Source organism: Typopeltis vanoorti, chromosome 8, assembly GCF_054136105.1.
Source record: "Typopeltis vanoorti isolate ZY-2024b chromosome 8, IOZ_Tvanoo_1.0, whole genome shotgun sequence".
Taxonomy (NCBI): Eukaryota; Metazoa; Arthropoda; class Arachnida; order Uropygi; family Thelyphonidae; genus Typopeltis; species Typopeltis vanoorti.
This window is the reverse complement of record NC_143556.1, coordinates 130817425-130843449: the sequence shown is the minus strand read 5'-3', so window position 1 is coordinate 130843449 and position 26025 is coordinate 130817425. Positions and strand designations below refer to the sequence as shown.

Genomic DNA, 26025 nt, shown 5'->3' with positions numbered 1-26025 from the left:
CAGGGTGTTCGGGATAAATTTGACATATTTATAATTAATTATATTTTTCCGTAAGTTACATGTATTAACACACACTTCTCTTCATTTAAAAGTTTGGACCCTTCTTCATTCATATACAAGATGTCAGAAAGGATGGATAGCTGGAACCCACCTGAATCATGGAAGAGAATAACTTGTATCATGATGATTCGTGCCCGCCATCAAAATAAGGATATTACGACTGCTGCCCAATGCTCCCTGAATACAGTAAAAACAATCAGGCATGAACTAGAGACTTGCAATGGTGACTACGAGGATGTAGCAAGAAGAAAGATCCCTAGCAGACGATCTGATTGCGTTCGTACAGCAGAATTCCTCGCAAATCTGCAGGAACAGGTGTTGAAGAACCCTGGCATTGGAATTCGGGCTTTGTTCGTGGAGTTGCTAACTGTAGTCAAGCCCTGGATAACAAGGGTAGCCAATGGTAGGCCGTATGTATGGCAGCAGGATTCGGCCCCTTGCCACACCTCTGGGAAAAGTCAAAAATGGTTGTCTGAAAATTTCTACGACTTCACCAGTCCAAATGTTTGGCCTCCAAACTCCCCAGACCTTAACCCCATGGATTATTTTGTATGGGGCGCAGTTGAAAAAGACACCAATCGCACTTCCAGTAATACAAAAGCCCAGTTAATGGATAAAATTAAAACAGTTTTTGCGGCCCTTCCCAGGGAGACTGTAGCATCAGCTTGTTCGAGGTTCCGAAGCAGAATTGAAGCTGTGATCGATGCTAATGGTGGTTATTTTGAGTAAATCTTGTTGATAATATTGTAATTAACTCTGCCTGTAATGTTTTTTTGTCAATTCATTAAATTTAATAGATACAAAGAAGATTTTCTTTTTCCTTACGAAACTGTCAAATTTATCCCGAACACCCTGTATATATATATATATATATATATACACACACACACACATAATATTATATACTGGTAACTGTGGCATTTGTTACCACAGCTATTTGTGTTATACGTTAAGCAAACCATTTGAACCTTTCCAAATCAGAAAACAGCTAGTGCAATGCCAAAATGAAAATCCAAGAATGACACAATATGAACTGTTTTAGTCCTGACTGATATTATCACTAATACATAAATCAGTGTAATCTCAAAGATTAAAGAAATGGGAAGTTATTCCAATTATTATTATTATTATTATTTGACACCTCCAGGGGGTCCAAAGACTCATCAGGGGAGGGAACCAGCTCTACAGCTCCGTCTCCAACACTCAATCACCAACTGACCGCAATTATGATAACGCCACCTACTGCCGACCACCACTGGTATTTCCACAGACAATCACAAACATCCATGCCCACAGTGGGATTTGAACCCACAGCCTTTTGGCTGGAGAGGGGATACGCTACCCACTCAGCCAACTTAATAAGCTATATTATATAACTTAATATTCTACACTGCTTTAGCTTTGCATTAGGAACACCCTCCCGATTTACGTATTCAGCACGATAACGAAATACCACTGATATCAACCATGGGTACATCTACCCTCTCTACGGAATTAGTAAATTTTTGCCAGTAATGGGGAAACATGCCAATTTAACGATACAAAATTAATAATGGAAAACTCGCGTACAAAGATAATAGTATAATTTTTGCCTGTGTGTCACAGATATCTTCAGTACATATTAAGTTCAAATTAAACAATAACTGACAATTCCAAAAAGCGCCACCTAAGTAGCTGGTGTAAGATAACTAAAAAGGTCAATAAATTTCCTAACAAAAAAAAAAAAAAACATCTATACAATAAAAAGTTAGGAAAGATTAGCTGATTTGTAAAGTACTATCTCCCATAAAGGGGATTGACGTAAGCCTTCGGATCTGTTTAAGTTAGGAGAATGAAGTAAAGTTTCACATGTTTCTTTATAAAGGCATGAGGAACTGACTTTTGTGAAGGACTCTTGTCTTTCTCCAATGAACTCTATGTCCATTGAAGATGCCATGTTCCGCAAGTCCAGACTTTTCAGGAAGTACTCACTATAAGATTGGTGTTCTTCTAGCCGAATAGAGGCAGATCTTCCTGTTTGTCCGAAATAAGATAATCCACAAGAGCACGGAATCTGGTAGAGACCTGGATAATTAAGATGTGGAAGCTTGTCCTTAGGAGAAGTGAGAAAGGTGGAGATTTTTCTAAACGGTCGAAAGGCAACAAAAATATTCAGTGGTTTTAAAACGTTTGCTATACGTTCACTAATGCCTTGTACATAAGGGATAGGAATGTGCGTTATTTCTTCTATATTTGAAGAGGAAGACATATTAAAACTACTCAAAGCTCTTTTAATGAAGAAATTCTTATAACCATTAGATAGAAAGGAAGAAGTTATATATTGCAGTTCTTTCTATATTTTTGTTGTCTTTCGACCGTTTAGAAAAATCTCCACCTTTCTCACTTCTCCTAAGGACAAGCTTCCACATCTTAATTATCCAGATGTCTACCAGATTCCGTGCTCTTGTGGATTATCTTATTTTGGACAAACAGGAAGATCTGCCTCTATTTGGCTAGAAGAACACCAATCTTATATTGAATACTTTAAACCTGAAAAGTCTGGACTTGCAGAACATGCCATCTTCACTAGACATAGAGTTCACTGGAGAAAGACAAGTCCTTCACAAAAGTCGGTTCCTCATGGAACGCCTTTATAAAGAAACGTGAAAGTTTACTTCATTCTCCTAACTTAAACAGATCCGATGGCTTACGTCTGTCCCCTTTATGGGAGATAGTACTTTACAAATCAGCTAATCTTTCCTAACATTTTATTGTATAGATGATTTTTTTTTGTTAGGAAATTTGACCTTTTTAGCTATCTTACACCAGCTATTTAGGTGGCACTTTTTGGAATTGCCAGTTATTGCTTAATTTGAGCTTAATATGTACTGAAGATGCCTGTGACACACAGGCAAAAATTATACTATTAAATAATCTTTGTACGTTATTAATTGTGTATTGAAATGTCTACTCACGGTATACCTCTTTTAAAACTTATAAGCCAATTTGACTGCAGGCAGATAGTTGGGACCCAGAGGGCAGGTGCCAATATTTTGGAAACAGCTGCACTTGCTGGTTGCTCCCATACTACTGTATCAAGGGTGTACCAGAACTGGATCAACCATCAACAGACATCCAGCAGAAGGGTCATACTGGTCAGCCATGCGTGGCTGATGCTAGAGGTGAGCATCAGGTGTCATGACTGGTATCTCAGTAGCAACGTGCAAGTCACACAGTTCACCCACCAGTACAACAGCAGGGCAGTTTGACCCATTTCCACATGCACCATACCTTCCTTCGCTTGGGGTTCCACAACCAGAGACCAACAAGGGTACCCATGATGAGGTACCCTTGGCCAGGCATCACAACACCTCACAAGGAATGTTGGCAATGGACCCCTCAATCAACAGATGAAAGAAGAAGGTCATCTGGAGTGATGAGTCCCATTTCCTGCTGTACCATGCTGATGGTCAGGTTCGCATTTTGAATAAACAGCATTAAACTCTATCCCCTGGTTGCACAATTAGGGTTCAACAGACCAGTGGAGAGCATTATGGTCTGGAGAGCTGTTTCCTGGCATGCCTAGGTCCATTGGTTATCATCCCACAAACAATGAATGGTGAATGCTATAGGGACCTGTTAGCTGACCATCAGCATCATATCTGAATTAGGTCTATCCCAATAACAGTGCCATCTTTCTACAGGATAATGCAATTTGTCATCAGGCTCATACAATGGTTGTATGATTCTAGTGTTTAGGCTTATACGTTCATTCTCCAGCATTGTATGTTTTTTAAGGAAATTAACATTTTGTTAATTAATAAAAGTAATTACCTTATCCTATATTTCACCAAAGTCAAATCGATATCATCATCAAGGATTAATACACTTGAGGTATTAATCCTTCTTTCTGTAATTATTAGACACGTGCACATAGCCACACTTCAGTAACAATGATGAAAAAACCAGAGAGATACAGGAAGACCTAAAGTCCTACAATTACGCCATCTACTGGCTTCAGTTAGGTGTTCTTGGTCACTGGGCTGACTGTCTGCAGATGAGGTTTTCCATATGAGGAGGAATCTGATACAACCATATCTGTTTAGATTGGGATAGTTGATGAGAGCTGCAGCTGATTCCAGAAAAAGCCTCTCGAACTTGAATTTCCTTTGGTGGAGTAACCCCCCCCCCCCCCGTATTTATGGACTTCCAAAGATCTCTAAAGAGGGTGTACCTCTATGCCCAATTGTAGATGGTATAGACTTACCCACCTACAAACTAGCTAAACATTTAGCGAAAGTGCTTTTCTTGTACTACTGGAAAATACCTCGTCACATAAAAAATACTCAGCCCATTTTAAATTCATTATACAAGACCTCACACTCTGCCACACTAACTTAATGGTCAGTTTTGATGTCTCCTCGTTCACCAATGTCCTATTTAAAGACACCTTGTCACTTATTCAAGCAGAATTCCCTCCCAATATCTCTGCCCTTTTCCAGTTTGCTATAAACTTGGGCTATTTTGTTTGGTAAGGAAAATTCTACAAACAAACGGAGCATTCAGCCATGCCCCCCCCCCCCCCAAAAGCTAACTTTTTCGCTGCGACATTTGAAAAGACTTCCCTAAATTCCCTCACCATTTGGCCACATGGCCGAGACACCTTGCACACTTTCCTATTTGAACAACCAATATCCAAGGATTCAATTCATGACAAAGTACCAGTCTGTCCTTCTTAGACACCCTAGTTACAAGACAACCAAATGGATTCCTGACCTTCACAGTCTACAGAAAACCCACATACACAGGTAGATATATCCATCAGCAGTCACATCATCTCCCCTCCCAACAAAATTTGGGACTATAAAAACCTTAGTCCACCAGGCAAAACTAATTTGCTCAGATAATAATGCACTCACCCATAAAATACACTTTTTTTGACCAATGGCTACATCTCCCACCAATTACAAAAAATTTTAACACCACATACTGACCCCCTCCCCCAATAAACAAATTATGACAAATCTATCACCATTCCCTATATTCGTGGCGTCGCAGAAAAGGTGGCCAAGATATTAAAAAAAAACAGCCTCTTGTGATCACCTGTAAACCACACAAAAAGCTAAGCAGCTCTTATCCGCTCCCCCAAAGACCAGCTACAACCCCTGGAGGGTACCCTGTAGCTGCAACTTTTCTTACTATGGACAAACAAGCAGGACAGTCAACATCTGCATATCAGAGCACCAGGATTGCATCCAATTCCACCACTATGGCCGCTCAGGATTGGCAGACCATGGCCTGGATACCCAGCATAGGATCTGTTGATAAAAAAGCCACTTTATTCCACCAAAGCAAATTCAAGTTCGAGAGGCTCTTCCTCGAATTAGCTGCAGCAAATCACCAAAGCAACCTAAACAAACTAGCCCATCCTAAACAAATATGGTTGTATCAGACACCCCCTCATATGGGAAAAAACCCTCATTTGCAGATAGTCAGACCAAGGAGCAAGAACACCTTACCAAAGCCAATAAGTGGCATAATTGTAGGACTAAGTATTCCTGTATCTCTCCAGTTTTTACATCTTTGTTACTGAAGTGTGCCTGTGTGCACATGCCTAATACAAGTGTATTAATCCATGATGATACTGATTTGACTTCGGCAAAATATAGATTATGTACATTGTTGAGATTATATTTGGTCATTCAAGCATATAATTAAAATGAAATATATATTGATCTTTAATTGACCATTGATTTATAAACATCTAATGTCAGCAAGTTTTGCCAACAGGACTGTTCGGCTTCTTCAGGGCTTATAACGGTAAGAGAAAACTCGAAGTGGCTAGTACAGAGAAAATGGAGTAACACTATCGTATAAATTAATTATACAATTATAAGCCCTGAAGAAGCCGAACAGTCCCGATAGCAAAACTTGCTGACATTAGATGTTTATAAATCAATGGTCAATTAAAGATCAATGTATATTTCAATTTAATTATAGGATATGTAATTAATTTTATTTATTAACAAATGTTGTTAATTTCCTTAAACAATATATGATAGTGAGTGTCTGGAGGGACACAACAATGAGTTTGCCACATTACCGTGGCCCTCAAACATCTAGCTAACCCAATAAGTTCACAGCAGGCATGGAATTACACATGGAGGATGTTCAACACCTTATGGAATCTACTGCTAGGCACCTGCGAGCCATGATTAACAGAGGTGGACCGACATGTTATTTAGCGGGTGTTTCTAAGCAAAGCTAACTCAGTGTATAGCCATATTATTACAGTATTATCTGATTTTATTATAACCTCAAGCATATGCTGTTATTTTTCTGAATTTTTGGGGAAATTTGGCAGGTTATCACATGACAAGATATTTAAGTTGTAACAAATGAATTTGGATATCTGGCTGAAAGGCTCAATTGGCAATTTCCTGTTGATTCAAGGATTGTGTATGGAGGTTGGAAATCCATGTTGGGGAAGATCAGACATGCAGTTCTGCTGGATTCAGTACTGCAACTATTACTGTTCAAAGTTTACGGTATATCTGTTGTATTGACATATTCAGTTGTCTGCAGATGATATGAAGCTAGGGAGGATTATTAAGAATGGTTCCAGGAAGAGCTAAATAAGATGGATGAATGGGAAGAGTAACTTGTAGATAAGTTTGAGAATATTTACAGTATGCCAGTTCAAGCATTGATGAATGCACAGTTTTAACTATGGGACTTACAGATGCAAGCCTGTGTATAAGCTATTGTTAGAGAGAATGGAGAAAACAGGGGATTTGGAGAGGCAAAATGAAGTTCAGGGTACACATTGCAAAGGTAGTGAAAACATGATTGCATCCAAGAGTGAGGGATGCAGACTGGAAGAGATAGGACATGGTGGTTGCACTAAATAAGGACTTGAGCGGACCAAATTTAATCACACAATTTTGACAGGGCACAAAGCCAGGTTATAAAAGTTATCAGGATTGTGGAAAGCCAGCCAGAAAGATAGATGAAGAAAATGAAGTGTAATGAGTTCATTTCATTAAAATGAACTCATTAAGAAAATGAGAATTTCCTTAAGAAAATTGGTAATAATTCGTCAAAGCCATGTGAAACAGATACTATGGTATGTAGGTGCAAAAAAAAGTACTGAACTTCACTCCATAACATACATTGTAGTCATTCAGTACTGTTTTTTTTTTTTGTGTGTGTGTTACTGTATAAATACTTACTGACTGTACTAATGGCACCCGTAGGTTAATAACCGACCTGGATATACTGGGTTAGCCTAAAAGAAATAGACACTTTCAAAGTTTTACAGACAGAAGAGTTTTAATAGCATGGCTGAAATACTTACATGGTTTGAAGAGTACATCCTGAAGTTTACATGGGTAAGTTACAAGTGTTCTATGTGTGACCCTTTTGTAACACAACAAATATTTCTGATGTAACAAACAAATTTCAATTTATGAAGTGTTTAAACTGTCTATTTCTTTTAGAATGTCTTGTTGAAATGTATAACATAATGCAGACAAATAAAAACAAAAGTACACCTGCTAAAGGAATATTCAATTGAACTGGTAAGTCCTTTCATTTAGTTATATAATTTGAATCTCAGTTCAGGAAATTGTGAAGAATTTAGAAGTTGGTAAAAGCTCACATACAAAAATGGTTTGACAGACACCAGCTATACATTGCAAGGAATAGCATGGGTTTATTAAGGGAGGTCATGTCTGAGTTGAATAAAGGGAATGGATACATTATGTTACTGTTAGACTCTGTTAGGGCATTTGACAGACTGTTGCATAAACTGGAGGATACTGGATTGAAATATAAACTACTGACTTGGATAAGTGAAAGGCAGGTTATATCTCAAATATCAGTCCTTGGACCACTGTTATTCAATCTATACATTAATGATAGTGGAAAGGACCTGCTATATGTTCAATTGTTTGCTGATGATGCAAAAATAGACAGGAAAAATCAGGGATGCTACATGCCAGCACTTACATTATGATATACTTACATAATATGGGTAGAGCAATTGTGAGTGCACAGGATGTCAAAATTTTACAGGATGATTTGGATAGTTTGGAGGACTGGGCTAGGAAAAATGGATGTCAGTTTAATGTGGCAAAGTGTAAGGTTATGCACTTTGGGGTGAAAAGAATAGCAGCAGTATATCGCATAGGTGGAACCGTACTCCAGGAGATTGATGAGGCCAGGGATTTGGGAGTGCTGGTGGATAGGGAGTTGAAGTTTAGGGGGCACATTGCAAAAGTAACTAAAACAGCTCACCAAATCACTTGGCTTATGAAAAACACTTTAACATGCAGAGACAAACAAGTTGTTCCTCTGTATCGAGCCTTGATAAGACCCCATCTGGACTTCTGTGCCCAATTATGGGCACCAGGGTTTCTTCGTGATGGGGAGGAAGTGGAGAGGATCCAGAGACGAGTGACCAAGATGATAGCAGGTCTGTGGAATGAACCTTATGAGAATAGGTTGAGGATTTGTGGGTTGCAGAAATTGGACGATAGGCGAAGGAGGGGTGATATGACTGAGACATTCAAATTACTTTAGGGTTTTTATAAGATTGATCCAGAAGATATTTTTGAAAATATGACTGGTGGTGGGAGGACTAGGGGCCATGCATGGAAGCTGGGCAAGAGCGTGGTTGACAAGGGTGTTAGAGCTAGGTTTTTTACTTGGAGAGTGGTGAATGAGTGGAATAAGCTTCCAGAGTCTGTTGTGGGTGCTACAACCGTGAATGAGTTCAAGGCAAGATATGATAGATACTGTGTGAATGTTGAATAGTTGTTCCAGACATGATGTTAGGGCCTCCCTCGATGAGTCTGTCGACTCCTTGGAGTTTCCCGGAACAATAATAATAATAATAATATGAATAGACTGGAATTGTGGGTAAATGATAATCACTGTCAGTTTAGTTTTAATAAGTATAAAGTTATGCACTTTGGCATGATGATCTTTAATGAGATATACTGGTGGGATTTTGCTTGGAGAAATTGACGAAGTTAGGGACCTTGGAGTCAGGATGGAAAAAGAAATGAAATTCGAAAGGTCACATTGCAAAAATAGTAAATACTACTCAGTGGATAATTGCAATGCTGAAATGAACACTAATGTGTAAGGATGATGAAGTCAATCTGCCTCTTCACAAGGCTTTGATATGGCCCTACCACATGCAGATTTGATCCCTTGGATTTTGAAGGAATAAAGAAGATCTTGATAGGCTACAAAGATAATATTAGGATTATAAAATTACCAAAAGTGGTGTATGGTGGGTGTGAAGATGCCAGAATTAAGGTAACCAGTGATATACTCTGAAGATCAATCCTTAAGACCACTATTGTTAAGAATGTAAATTATGAGGACAGACTGAGCATATGTGAAAGATGGTGATACAATAGAGGCCTAAAAACGTCTGAAAGGGTGTTACAGAATATCAGTTTATGGAATTTTTCATTATATGGAAGATGGGCAGAGGAAGTTTTGAAAGTTAAGTATGTGCAGTTAAGAAATGGATGAGATGAGAGATTTCTCCCTCACATAGCAGTGTATCAGTGGAACACTTTGCCTGTTGTAGTGGACCCTTGAGTACCTCGACTCCCTAGATATCTCTGATGATAATATTGCTAGCATTGTGGGAATCATCACTACCCATACTTGGTTTAACTTTACTGAAGTCTCATAAGTAGAAGTTAGACCCATTAAAGATAAATCAATACAAGCAGCAAAATGGTTGAAAAACAATAGGTGCTGATATACATTCCTTACTAGCAGGAAAAGAGGAATGAAACAGCACTGCATCTATTTCACATGTCACTGTTAATAAAGGTGCCAGTACAGCATACCACTGCATACTATGCCAAGAAAAGCATAATAATAATAAAAACTGTTGAAATTTTACTAAATTGTCAGAATCTCAAGACAGTCAAAGCATGTCTTGAGATTCTGAGATCTAGTTCCTTTTCATGTCTCATTTGGTCTGATGCCACCTTAACAACAAATATATCTTGCTATGCCACATAAGATGAAACAAAGTGAAAGCTCTGTTCTATGCAGATAGGCTACAAAGATAATATTAGGATTATAAAATTACCAAAAGTGGTGTATGGTGGGTGTGAAGATGCCAGAATTAAGGTAACCAGTGATATACTCTGAAGAGATATGCAGAGATAAAAAAAAAAAAAAAACTATCAAAATTTGGTGGGGCATATAAAAAATACACTGAGTGCTCATGTTTGTTTAACCACACAAATCAGGATGAAATATATGTCAATATCTTACATTCTGTATCCATGTTATGTTAATTGTATTGCAATTTTAACAAATACTTAGCATCCTTGTTTTGGTTGATGTAAATATATGTCAAGACATCTCTTGCAGGTTTAGTACTTTATTCCTAAGTACATATACCTGTTGCTACTGTTGAATTTGACTTGCTTCTACTTGGGGGAGTAACGTGCAAGGAAAATCAGATTTGTCTTTTTTTTTTCTGTAGCATTCTAAAAGAAAAATCATGGTAATGCAGATAAAATGATAAGAGGATATCCACTACATTTCTTTATTCAATAATGATATCCCTCTTCCCCACTAAACTGCTCTTCAATTCAACATGTACTATAATGCTTTGGTCAGAAAGACCTGGGTTCGATTCCCATCCATGACGTGAAGAACCTTTATCTGGTCTCTTTCGACTAAAGGTGAGTTAGCCGGTCTCATAATGAGGTAGAGGGTTTTTTTTTACCCAGAAACTCAGGTTTTTCATCTCTCAGAACAGGCAAACTGGCCCCATGAACACAAATGGATCTACAGTCATAAAATACAACATACTTAATCCCTTATTAAGAGGGCTCAACCCGTCCTAAGGGATGGGGGGGGGGGGAGGAACTCCATACAAAATAAATAAATTACATATTCAAGCTATTTTTTTTTTTCAATTAAAAATGCAAACTGATTATAACTAACGAAAACCCATAATACTTATAACGTAAGAGGAGAACAGAATTATTTGCCTTTTGCTGATGTTGAACTACACACATGGGTACAACAATTTGTAAATGTCGATATGTAATATTAGGTATAATTCATTAAACTATTATAATATGCATAATACAGTGATCACACTCAACCATCTGACCTTCAGTTAATTGACCTTGAATGGATGATGTGTTAATTGACTTCTGGTAACACCACTACATAATTGCACTTTCAGTTACCTATGACTTCAATTATCTGATTGAAATCACAGGTAACTATGACTTCAATCAGAGCGTTCCCTGAAGGATTACTATACTCTATGACAAATGCTATATAACTCTACTATTACAATAAGCTAAGCTCAGTAGTTTATAACCCTATAGCTAAATCTCATAACAAATACTACTAAAATGACAAGGTGTGATATTTCATACACTGCAAGTATGAAACATGCTTAAATTTAAAAAATCCAATGCAGTGAATTGCACACTATCAGGATAAGTGATTTCTAAACATGTTAAGTGAGTCAATAAATTCTGAAAATTGATAAATGGTGTCAGTGAGAGACTGGAAGTGCATGGAAGGAAAGGATATATGCAGGTATACCCTTGAAGTGAGTGAGTGTGAGAATGATAAAAAAAAAAAAAGTCTAGAGATTTGTTTCAATAATAAAATACCATGAGTTAGCATAATCAAAAGAAATAATATAGTTTTTCTGGTCTCGAATTTGAATGGGAAAGTTATTACAAGATTCAAGTATAGATAAAATCCCACAGTGATATTTTGCATTGGCGAATGACAGTTGCAGGCAGTAGTGCTTTTTTTTTTTTTTTTTTTTTTTTACATGTTTACGAAGTATGGAAATATGCATAGTTATGTAATGAGATTTAAATTTTTCACTATGTCTACTGTTAAAATATTTAATATGTAAAACTTTTATTCTTATCATTATGTGACACCTCTAAGCAGGGCCGCATTTACCATTAGGTACAAGCTGGGGGCCACATTTTAAAATCTTACTCCTCATAAAGAACAATAAATAAAAACAGCATAGTTATAGTTGCAAAATAAAATACTTATTTTTAAATATTAAATTCTTAATATAAAAACTAGAGGCTGCTGAAAAATTTTTGAGACCTCCCGCTTCCATTTGAAATACATTGTTCTTTCCTTAGAATATAAAACTAACAGGAACTCCTGTATTCCATAAAATTCATGTATGTAAGCGTACCATTTCTTTGCTGGACATATAATACACGTCCAGCAAACCTGGATAATATTCTGTCCACCTGTTGAAAGAACAAGGATAAGAAGTGCAGTTTGATCGTCATGTCCATTAGAAGGGGCAATAATCTTTCATGCTGAAAAGAACACTTAACTAGATTACCTGGCATATGTAGTGGCTACATTCAGTTGCCTATAGCAAGAAATGTAGTTGCTTACCGTTTGCTCAGTAACCGGAATCTTAAGTTATATCAGACTAAATACCTATGAGTTATATTCATTTTTTGCTGCTTGTTTTTATTGTATAATTATAGTTTTTAATTATAATGATAATTAAAAAAGAAATCCCTTTTTAATTATCATAAGAAATCAAAATAAGAAATCCTTTCATACTTTCTTCACTTCATATTGTATCACTTTGGAAGATCAATGTCATTATCAATTTTTTGCTAATTATTTTAATAGCTAATACATTTTAAAATTTTCCCAGAACTCGATTGAAGATAATTATTTTTGTCAAACGATTATTTTATAAATTCATTTATGAATCTAAAAATGAATACAGCCTCCATCTGTTCCAAATTAAGTTTTCTTTTTTATTCATAATCTTAGTTCAAAGTTTAGTTCACAGATTGCGTGAAGGTTCGCACTTTTAAATTTTGCTTTATAGAGAGTCATACGTAAATCTTGAATCACATCATGTAATGCATAATTTTTATAACGTAATCTGTAGGTTTTTGCATTTCAACTTTCTTGGTTTCCCCCTAATCACTCACTACAAATCAAATTAAACGACAGTTATGAAGTGAACTGTTATGTACATAGTTTCGGCTAATTTCGATATTATGCGGGAGTTTTGAAGTAGCGATATTTACCCTACAGTTTATCTTTCGAAACATGTGCACGTGCATGCATCAAAATGAAATTTTATTTCCAAAATTTTCATAACAAATTTAATTCGCCTTTAATGGCTAACTCCACCCCCCCCCCCTCCCAAAATTATCACCACACACAAAATACTGCTAGATAACATAACACATGCACTTTCTTTTTGTTTGAATTCATTGTTTTTCCAAAGTAATTGTACCAGAGAACTTTTAATATTCCGATACCGAAATTAAACTGCGATTATTATAAATTAGCGAATTTTGTATATTTTTTCATTTATTTCATTATACATAATTTCATGTATATTTCATGTATATTATTTCCTGATAAGTATAAATCATTAAATTATGTAATATTGGGGAAATTAATGTTTAAAAAACAGTTTCACCCTACAAAAGCAATATCAGAATAAAATGTTTTGAACATCTGTAGAGCAGTCAGAAAGGTAAAAAATATAATAATAAAATAAAATAAATTTCTGTGTGTATTCGGCTATTGTTAGGGACTTTTTAGTGCGTCTACTGGAAGCGTTCATTTCTCACTTTTTCAATAATTTTCGTTAGCTCACGGACTGTTACTCAAGCAGAAAGGAATAAGTCTATAACCCCCCTCCCCCCCAAAAAAAACACAAATAATTATGTAATACATATGCGCCTTTTCTTTTAAATAATTCAAATCTTTTTTTTTTCAAGATAATTGTATCAATTTATGTATATTATTTCTGGGAAAACTCCCATGTTACTCCTCATTATAAACTATTATAATTACAGCTATTTTGCCTGCTTCAGTTTAGGAGTACCCCTGTTTAAATGTCATTGGCTATTTACTCATGGGTTCTTAGGGCATTATGAGTGTAGATGTACTAAAAAGTATATGTAGCTTAAGGAATAGAAAATTGCACATACCTTTTTCTGGGTGTTGTGGCTTTTCCTCTGTCTGCGATGTCGAGAACTGCAGAGTGTGTGTGTGTGTGGGGGGGGTAGGCAGTTTGGTAGAATAAGTTAGAAAAACCCGGGTTTTTTTCCGTAATATATAGAAACATATACTTTTATATAGGGTGGGGAAAAAGTGAAAGGGTTAATTTTTTAAAATAGGGAGGGGGAAGGGGAAAGGTAGTTGACGGGGTGTGGACCGTTTCGACTATTCGTGGTCATCATCGGAACATATTGGGAAAGTGGAAGCTATGTCAGGTCGGGTGGGTGCTTCAGAGGTGTTTGTGTTGTCTCCTATTGGTCAGGATTGTGACCTCAATTTAATGTTGTGAAGCTTCCAAACCTCAGAGATTATGTAGGGCCTGTGTACGTTGATCGAGTTCGCGTCACACTTTATAGCTATTGTTTCCGATATTCTGAGCATTGTTTCATTGTCTTGTCTGTCTATTATGATGGCCTTGTCTATCTGCGGGGTGTGTTTTTGTTCAAGGGCGTGAACAGCTATTTCCGTTTTTCCTGTGCTTTGTATACGATTTTTCTTTTTAATGTTGCGTTTTTTAGTGTTTAAATGTTCTGGAATAGGGATGTTACAGTTACGGAAGTGTTCTTGTAGTCTTGCCCATAAAGACCTGATGGTGGAACCTGTGTAGGTGATGTCACAGTCTTTTTGGCAGGGAAATTTATAGACTACATTGTGCTGTTCAAATATATCTTTTTGTGTGTGAGGTTTGGTGGATTTTAGGAGGTTTGCCAGTTTTTGGCTTGTGGTGAATACCAGTTTGTAGTCAGTATGTTTGAAGATGTATTTATAGGCTTTGTATGTGTTTTGGGTGTATGGTAGTTTGATAATTTTTTGTGTAGGGAAGTTCGTTTTGGTACTTGGGTTGTTTTGGCGGTTTTTTGCCGTCTTGTTTGCGTAGTTAATCAGTTGTGTAGGATAGTTGCGATTTAAGAAGATCTGTGTTAGTTTTTTTATTTCAGCGTTTAGACTATTTTGATTGGTTGAAAATTTGTGAGCATTTATGAATTGTGATAAGATGACGGATTTTTTAACAGAATACGGATGGTATGAGTGAAAATGGAGGTAGTTTCCGATGTGTGAGGGTTTGTGGTATATTTTCGTGGCTATTTTGTTGTGTGTTCTGGTTAATGTCAAGTTTAAGAAGTTGATGGATTTGTTCTGTTCGGTTTCTGTGGTGAATTTTAACCTGTTGCTGTAGCTGTTTAGGGATGTTTTTAAGGTGGTGATGTGTGTGGGATTACCAATGCACAGAATATCGTCCACGTATCTGCCATAGAAGGTGATGCCGGGGGGAAGGGAAGGGTGGAGTAGAAGTGATTCTATATGTGCCAGGAATAATTCCGCTAGTTGTCCACTGATGTTTTGGCCCATGGGGAGTCCGAAGATTTGTATGTACATGTTGTTGTTGAACTTGAAGAAGTTTGCCGAGATTACTAGTTTTATTAAGTTAATAATGTCAATGGGCGTTAGTTTAGTACGAGAGTGTAGGGTGTGGTCTTCTGTGAGTAGTGTGTGTACGATGTCTAAAGTTCTGGGGACGTCCACGTTAGTGTATAAAGAGAGTCTTTATACACTAACGTGACGTCCCCAGAACTTTAGACATCGTACACACACTACTCACAGAAGACCACACCCTACACTCTCGTACTAAACTAACGCCCATTGACATTATTAACTTAATAAAACTAGTAATCTCGGCAAACTTCTTCAAGTTCAACAACAACATGTACATACAAATCTTCGGACTCCCCATGGGCCAAAACATCAGTGGACAACTAGCGGAATTATTCCTGGCACATATAGAATCACTTCTACTCCACCCTTCCCTTCCCCCCGGCATCACCTTCTATGGCAGATACGTGGACGATATTCTGTGCATTGGTAATCCCACACACATCACCACCTTAAAAACATCCCTAAACAGCTACAGCAACAGGTTAAAATTCACCACAGAAACCGAACAGAACAAATCCATCAACTTCTTAAACTTGACATTAACCAGAACACACAACAAAATAGCCACGAAAATATACCACAAACCCTCACACATCGGAAACTACCTCCATTTTCACTCATACCATCCGTATTCTGTTAAAAAATCCGTCATCTTATCACAATTCATAAATGCTCACAAATTTTCAACCAATCAAAATAGTCTAAACGCTGAAATAAAAAAACTAACACAGATCTTCTTAAATCACAACTATCCTACACAACTGATTAACTACGCAAACAAGACGGCAAAAAACCGCCAAAACAACCCAAGTACCAAAACGAACTTTCCTACACAAAAAATTATCAAACTACCATACACCCAAAACACATACAAAGCCTATAAATACATCTTCAAACATACTGACTACAAACTGGTATTCACCACAAGCCAAAAACTGGCAAACCTCCTAAAATCCACCAAACCTCACACACAAAAAGATATATTTGAACAGCACAATGTAGTCTATAAATTTCCCTGCCAAAAAGACTGTGACATCACCTACACAGGTTCCACCATCAGGTCTTTATGGGCAAGACTACAAGAACACTTCCGTAACTGTAACATCCCTATTCCAGAACATTTAAACACTAAAAAACGCAACATTAAAAAGAAAAATCGTATACAAAGCACAGGAAAAACGGAAATAGCTGTTCACGCCCTTGAACAAAAACACACCCCGCAGATAGACAAGGCCATCATAATAGACAGACAAGACAATGAAACAATGCTCAGAATATCGGAAACAATAGCTATAAAGTGTGACGCGAACTCGATCAACGTACACAGGCCCTACATAATCTCTGAGGTTTGGAAGCTTCACAACATTAAATTGAGGTCACAATCCTGACCAATAGGAGACAACACAAACACCTCTGAAGCACCCACCCGACCTGACATAGCTTCCACTTTCCCAATATGTTCCGATGATGACCACGAATAGTCGAAACGGTCCACACCCCGTCAACTACCTTTCCCCTTCCCCCTCCCTATTTTAAAAAATTAACCCTTTCACTTTTTCCCCACCCTATATAAAAGTATATGTTTCTATATATTACGGAAAAAAACCCGGGTTTTTCTAACTTATTCTACCAAACTGCCTACCCCCCCCCCCACACACACACTCTGCAGTTCTCGACATCGCAGACAGAGGAAAAGCCACAACACCCAGAAAAAGGTATGTGCAATTTTCTATTCCTTAAGCTACATATACTTTTTAGTACATCTACACTCATAATGCCCTAAGAACCCATGAGTAAATAGCCAATGACATTTAAACAGGGGTACTCCTAAACTGAAGCAGGCAAAATAGCTGTAATTATAATATGTATCAATTTATAATTTTTTGATAATAAAAATGAAACTGATATCACTATAAATTAAGAAATCATTTTGGTATAACTGTCGTATGAGCCTGTAAAAGATATGTCAGTATTTCTGTGTTAGGACGTCTGTAATCAACAACAGAAAACAAAACAAGATATTTTTGATGTATTCTGCACTACAGCTAGACAATTTAGTGCGATTTCTGGGGAAACTTTCTCTCGTCTTTCTCGATAGCAGTGAGAGTAATCTAAGTTTAGCTTTTCCTCCAGCTAAGAGGATTATTATGGAGTATTTCGAAGATGTAGTAATATTTAGAATTTTTTTAAAAAAATAACACTACTGAAATTTCAGCAGACAGCTGAACAACCGATTTCAGATTGCAAAGAAATAGTACAGAATTAGAAGCTTCGACTGCACAACAATATTATTGTTTTATTTTATTTTATTTATTATTTTTATGGCTATTTTGGCTGCTTCTGTTTAGGAGTGCCCCTGTTTTAATGTCATTGGCTTTTTACTCATGAATTCTTAGGGCATTGTAGATGTGTATTTACAGACAAATATATGTAGCATAATGAAAGAAAATTCACACATACCGTTTCTTGGATGTTGTTGCTAGTCTTCTTTCTGCGGTGTGCATATGTCTGGTGTTAGAATGGAGTGGGGGGGGGGGGGGGGCTTTGGCAATGTGGGAGAATTAAATTGAAAAACCCGGTTTTTTTGTATAATATATGTATATTATTATTAAGGGTGGGCGGTGCTCTTTTTTTATAGGGTTGGAAAAGATGAAAGGGGGATTGAAAATAGCAACCTCCATTTCCACTCATACCATCCATATTCTGTCAAAAAATTGGTCATCCTTTCACAATTCATAAATGCCTACAAGTTTTCAACTAACCATAATTATCTGAACACAGAAATAAAAAAACTAACACAGATTTTTAAAAATCGCAACTATCCCACACAACTAATAAATTATGCAAACAGGACAGCAAAATCCTGCCAAAACAACCCAAGTACCAAAACAAACTTCCCAGCACAAAAAATTATCAAACTGCCATACACCAAGAACACATACAAAGCCTACAAATACATCTTCAAACATACTGACTACAAACTGGTATTCACCACAAACCAAAAATTAGCAAATCTTCTAAAACCCACTAAATCTCACTCACACAAGGAAATAATTGAGCACCACAACATAGTCTATAAATTTCCCTGCCAAAAAGACTGTGATATCACTTACACAGGTTCCACCATCAGGTCTTTATGGGCAAAAACACTTCTGTGAAAACACAACATCAAAAAGAAAAATAGAATACAAAGTACAGGAAAAACAGAAATAGCAGTTCATGCCCTTGAACAAAAAACATACCCTGCAAATCGACAAGGCCATCATAATAGATAGACAAGACAATGAAACAATGCTTAGAATATCGGAAACAATAGTCATAAAATGTGACGCGAATTCAATCAACATCCACCGTCCCTACATAATCTCCGAATGTTGGAAGCTTCACGACATAAAATTGAGGTCACAACCCCGACCAATAGACAATAACACAAACACTTCAAAGGCAGAAACACCTAGTCGACTTGACATAGCATCCACTTCCTCCATGAGTTCAGACGATGACCAACATAGTCGAAACGGCTCGCACCCCATCAATCCCCTTTTTCCATAACCCCTTCCCCTCCCTCAAAAAAAATATCAGTTGCTATTTTCAATCCTCCTTTCATCTTTTCCCACCCTATAAAAAAAAGCGCTCTGCCCACCCTTAATAATAATATACATATATTATACAAAAAACCTGGGTTTTTCAATTTAATTCTCACACATTGCCAAAGCCCCCCCCACCCCATTCCAACACCATAACAGCAGACGTATGCACACTGCAGAAAGAAGACTAGCAACAACATCCAAGAAAAGGTATGTGTTAATTTTCTTTCATTATGCTACATATATTTGTCTGTAAATACACATCTACAATGCCGTAAGAATTCATGAGTAAAAAGCCAATGACATTAAAACAGGAGCACTCCTAAACAGAAGCAGGTAAAATAGCCGTAAAAAATAATAGCTTTAAGAGGAGTAACATGGGATTTATCCCAGAAATAATACCTATAAGTTTATTTATTTATTTTTTTGTCAAAATGGTAAACTGAAGTAACAGATTTGAATACTGTCTGAAAGCTTTCAAACCAGTAGAAATTTAAAGTAGTTATGTAACTGAGTTCCAGGAGAGAGGGGAGGTAGATGCAGTAGAAAATCTTCAAAATAACATAAATTTTGAATTATTTCGTATAGGATATCCTTCATATTATATTTTCAGCATATCTACAGTGGTTACACTGCATATTATAGTAATGCGGATCCTAAAAAAGAAAAAAATCTGTTGCAGTTTTAAGCAAAAAGACAAAGGCAAAGAGTCTCTGATAAAATACCATTGGATATAAAGACTCACAATCCGAAACCCCCGAGTAATGCAGTTTAACATCATTTGTTGTTCATAAAAAAAAAAAAAATAAAAAAAAAAATCGTTTCCTAAAATTGAAATGTTCGACCCGTATAATCTTATTTTGCAAGGAAAGAAAACAAAATGTCATATTTCCAATGCAAACAAACATTTTGATTATTTATTTTCGCACATATGAAATTCGTTTTTATTTTGGGAAGAGAGACAATAAATAAATTGTGCAGCAAAAAAAGGGTCAAATATCATAGGACAGTAAAGGAAATTCCAAGTAATACAGTGCACATAAAGACAATAATCCATTAACGGTGGGGGATTGCATTTTAACAGATAGAATACTGATGAAGTTTCATCAGCATTCTACCTTTTTATTAGGTCAAAGGTTTTTGAGTATATTTGCAAACAGATATTTTCATATCTGTTTGCAAATATCTATTTTATTATTATGCCGCTAATATTTACAACACTTTGCAAAGTGTTGTAAATATTAGCGGCATAATAATAAAATAGAAAAATTCATAATGCTTCAGAATAACTTGATAATTTTGATAATACAAAAACAAGATGAGATACATCTGTAGAAATCTATTATTATGATTATCAGTCCTTTTAATTATGAACTCTATAAAGATATACTTAATAAATTGGTTGTATTTTTGTGTTTTTACTTAAATAGTTTCATTTTGTCACAGATGGTTTTCGCTTCTGGACTACCTGGACATTTAGACTATTGTTCTTATCAATATTACTAAATTCCAATCTCCTTCTCTGGAAATTTTCTCTTAGTAAATGTTTGACTTGTGTTGACCAACCATTGAGTGACTTTGCAGTTTAATCCAGGGATTAAATATATGATCAGTTTAATCCATAACGTTCTTAAGAAAATAGCCGGTAAAATAGCCTTTTGGCTTATTATCTTTGTAGTTAACAATATTTAACGTTATATAGTTTTTATTATTGAAACACTTAAGGAATAGAACAACGTAGTTAAGAATATAAATTAAATTAAACTTTAATAAATATTTTCCGATATTTCGGCAATGTCACATTGCCATTTTCTAAAGGAACTTACAAAAAAGTTACGTGCAAGTAGGCGCTACAACACAGAAACTGGGAATGAAAAGATGAAGCTATTGTTCTCCTAACAGTCCTGATGGTGCCCTCTAGCGGGCTAAGTAGGTGTTCTTGGCCGTTGGGCTGAAGGTCTGCAGATGTAGGCCTCCCAAATTTGGGGCAGTCGCATACACCCAAATTTGTTGAGGTTTGGAGAATTTCTCAGGGCTGAGGCTGATTCCATAGAGTCTTTCAAATTTGTATTTGCTACGGTGTATCACTGTAGCTTTCTTCCACCATATTCTGTGGCGTGTATCCAGAGCATGGTCCGCAAGCCCAGAATGACTGTATTTGTGAAAACGGATGTAGTCCTTGTGTTCCGAAATTCTGATATTCGCTGTCCTGCCTGTTTGGCCAAAGTAAGACAGTTTACAACTGCAAGGGACCTGGTAAACACCAGGTAGGTCTAGCGGAAGTGGTTGGTCTTTAGTGGAGCGGATAAGGGATGCCAATTTTCTGTAAGGTTTGTAACAGGAGGTCAGGTCATGTTTTTTTAAGATTTTGGTAATCTTTTCCGAGGTGCCTCTTATGTAGGGAATGGTGATGGATTTAGAGTAATCCTTGTTGTGGGGGGGAGGGAGGGGATCTGTGGTTTGTAGGTTCTGATATTTTTTGGATTTTTTTTTGGGGGGGGGGGTAGCCATTGGCTGAGAGAGTGTTGAGGATGTGATTTAGTTCAGTGTTTAGGGCCAAGTCGTGTGAACAGATTAGTTTAGCCCTGTTGTATAGTGTTTTCACTACTCCATATTGTTGTGAGGGGGGGGGGATTGTTGGTGAATGTATCTGCCTGTATGGGTGGGTTTTCTGTAAACTGAGAAAACCAAGGATCCATTAGGCTGGCAGGTGACTAGTGTGTCTAGGAAAGGGAGGCTGTTGTTTTCTTCTTTTTCCAGAGTGAATTTGATTCTGGGGTGTTGGTTGTTTAGGTGTGTTAAGAAGGAGAGAAGTGTTTCAGAGCCATGTGGCCAAATAGCGAACACATCATCAAAGTAGCGAAGCCATATGGTTGGTTTTTGTGGGGCAGAGGCTAAGGCTTTTTCTTCAAAGGTCTCCATAAAGAAATTGGCCAAGGGTGCGGAGAGTGGTGAACCCATGGCTGTCCCCTCTATTTGTTTGTAGAATTTTTCCTGCCAAACGAAATAGCCTGAGTTCATTGTGAACTGAAATAAGGCTGAGATGTCGGGAGAAAATTTAGCTTGGATTAGCTCTAAAGTTTCCTTGAGTGGGACATTTGTAAATAAAGAGGACACATCAAAGCTGACCATTATGTCAGTATGTTGGAGTGTAAGGTTTTCTATGCTGGCTTTGAAATGGGCTGAGTTTTTTATGTGTGATGGTGTGTTGACAGTATAGTGTGTGAGCTCTTTGGCCAAATGTTTAGCTAATTTGTATGTGGGGGAATCAATGCCATCCACTATGGGACGTAATGGCACATTTTCTTTGTGTATTTTTGGGAGTCCGTAAATACGGGGGGGGGGGGGTATAGAGTTAAACGACTTTAATCTGTTGGTAACTTCTACAGGCCAAGAAGTGACTCTCTTAAGGAGCCTGTGAAGTTTTCTAATTTGAGATCTTAACCACGTTGTTCTATTCCTTAAGTGTTTTAATAATGCATAACCAACGTATAATCGTATAGTAGCCTGTCTACGAGAATCAACATTATATAGTACACCACCTCGGCAATTGGACAGTAGAGGTATGTAAGTTTCTGTTCACTTAAAACCTTGATATTCCAGGTCTACCTACTCACTGATGAGACCTCAAAAAAGGTTGAAACCGGTCTGTTTAGTGACCTCTTCTCATAATGTAAAACTATATATTTACATCTCTTAGGAGCTGGGTTTTACATTATGAAAGAATATTAAAGTTAGTGAAGGAGCTTGCTCCACCTTTGCACGGAGTTGCCCTGGTGTTGTACTATCCAAGTGATCATTTTCACTTGGCTCCGCCGATAGTTTTTTCGGCATTGAAACTCTATGGAGGTCGATGGATTTCGACCCGAGTTTCGTACCCTGCTATAAAATAAAACGGGATTTAACATCTCCCTCTTAATGTATATAATTACTTTTCATCTTCAACAAGATGGGGTATACTCCTTAAACATTTAGAAAAAAAATCTTTAACAGTTAAAAGACTAAGTGAAACGAGGTGGTCCGCAAGAGCTGACGCCATATTGGCTTTGAAACGGATATAAACAAATTAAAAGATGCATTACTTGAACTATCCATTTCTCCTCATGAAAAATCTATTTCTAAATTAGAGTTCATCACTGGCTGAAGATTTTGACAAACCAGAAGCAGCAATTTTAACAGTTGTGTGGGACAAAATTTTACAATAAATACATGCTACTAGTAAATCTCTCCTGATAGATTTGTTTTTGGCTAATAATTTGTTACAGTCTTTAGTTGGTTTTATTTTAGATATAAGAAATAGTTTTGCTGCTGTAAATGAAGAAGCAAATTTATTAACAGATGAGAGAAAATTTAAAGATGAAAGGGAGAGTTAAAAAACGAAAAAAATGAGTGACGAAGTTTCACAATCTAACAATGTGATTATATTACAAGGAAAGAAAATTTCGCTGTGAACACTTTTAATGTCATTTGCGATAAGCTAATTTTGGAAATTAATGAAAGAACAAAAAGCTATTTCGACATATTAAATATGTTTGACATTTTTTTGAAAATATAGATCAAGACAAGTACAAGACTAGTATTAATAAAATTTTACAAACTTATCTAGAAAAAATTACTGATGAAGTTAAGCAATTTTTAATAATGATAAAGGAAGAAAATTCTTCAATTAAAAATATGGACAAATTTATAAACGATGGGTTAAGGTCTACTTTTCCGAACGTGGAAACAATTTAAAAAATATTTTTGACGATGCTTATTTCAAATGCAAGTGCTGAACGCTCATTTTCAGTGTTGAAATGAATAAAAAATTATTTAAGAAGCAACTCGCACCAAAATAAAACAAGTGACCTGTTGTTATTATACATTGAATCAGATGTAATGGACTTGATTAATTATGATGACATTATGGATATATTTGCTAAAACCAAAGCCAGAAAAAAAAAATTTAGTTATTAATTTTTTAATTTAAATTTGAACTGATTATTTTTATACTTTTTTTTAAAAAATGCAAATATATGTGAGCAAACAAAGTTTGCGCCTGAACTGAGACAGGAGTGTTGGTATCTTGCTCCACCTTTGCAACGAGTTGCCCTGGTGTTGTACCACCTTACCCCAGTCCTGAAGATAATTTCAGGCGCAAACTTTGTTTGCTCACACTTGGATAAAGGATTAAACTAAATTTATTATAAAGAAACTTGTTAGTCAGAAGCAACCCACCAATAAAATCCAATTAATAGAAGCAATAATTCAAATCTTGGTTTCACATTATAACAGCTGCAGTTATAATGTGAAACCAATGCAGTTATAATGCTAACTAAAAAACTTGGTTCACTCCATGGGAAGGTGTTGCAAGGCCGTAATTAATGCTTCTGTTCTAATAAAAAAAATCAATTAATGGTCGGATGTTAGATGTACTGAAGTACCTTCCCCTAATTATTGTAACATTTGGAAGGTTAAACTTTTGAGAACTATTCTCAACTTGATTGACTGAGCATAAAGAACTGAAAAATGAATATTTGATAGTTAATGGATTGTAATTATTCTGAATACTTTAAACTGAGCTAATATATTTATGATTTAATTCATCTAATTGGGTAGAGAGAACTGTCAACATTAGCCATAATCCTCAAACCTAAATAAGAAGTTGCTAATATCTGAATATGAATTTTTGTAATTGTTCAATTTGTTAACCTTTTGCAGACAGTTATACTTGAATGTATATGTTGTACTAGTCCACATTAAATGTTTTCTTTTGTTGAGTTAAACTTGGTGTTTGCCTGATTTTCTTTCATTGCACCACTCATAAAATCAATCAGACCTTTGCGGAAGCCTTAAAAGCTATTAATAAGCTCAGCCTGAATATAAAGTGATAATATAAGTATAGTTGATGATTGATTCCTCTATATTATTTAGACTAATCTGAATATATGGTGGCGCAGTATAATATAAATTACTTTATATTCAGATGAGCATCAATCAACAACTAATGAATAAAAACGGAATTTAAAGAGGTAAAGATAAGATTAACAAACCAACAAAAATGGAACAGTCAGTTAGGTTTCAACAGCTTTGACCCTTAAGCACCCCAACTGCTGGCTAAAAAATATGTAACATAGATATCCCCATTTATTGGAGAGTGATGCAAGATCAGAGCAAATCACCTTTCCTCAGGGTTTTAACATTTTAAGGATAATTTTAATCATTTTGTTTTAAGGCTACCATATTGTTGATGGTTATGATTCTTTATATAAGAATCTCTCAGCATATGTATGCTTCAGACTTCTAATCCATATCGCCCAACAAGAATGATATTTTGTTCAACAAAAGGAACCAACATCAATGAAAATACAGAATGTAAAAGAATAAGTTCTACTTTGCTTTTTTAAACACATTTTGATGATGGACACTTGAAAAAGAATAACAGAGCAATCCTATAATTTAAAAATATAAAATTCAGTACCAATTTATTATAGCAATGGTTACAAGTGAACACAGAACATGAAACATACTAACACTATAACAATGAGCCAATAACTTTCCAACAACAATTTTTTCACTTAAGTGAAAAAATTGTTATCCACCTTATCTTGCATCCAAAGCTGCATAATGATGTTGCATCTCTTCAAAAAGTATAGCACTCAATGAGTATCTGAATTTAATTTTGATACTTTTCAGTTAGAGTGAGTTGTGATAAATATAATTTGAAAGTATAACCGTTAGAATTTTTGATGCATGAATATTATGATTTCATTATATTTTTCATTATATTTTCTTATTTTTTTTTAGACTGGTGTGATTGAAGATGGCAGATATTGAAGAAAAAGTCAATTGCATCCTGTAGCTTTCTGAATTCAAGTCCATAATAGCAGTAAGA

The 26025-nt window shown here is 36.1% G+C and overlaps 1 protein-coding gene across 1 annotated transcript in view; it reads right to left on the bottom strand.

Annotated features, from left to right (window-relative positions):
• The window catches only part of mora (cysteine and histidine rich domain containing protein), a 316465-nt gene that overhangs the window by 13843 nt on the left and 276597 nt on the right, over positions 1–26025 (bottom strand). The window lies entirely within an intron of this gene.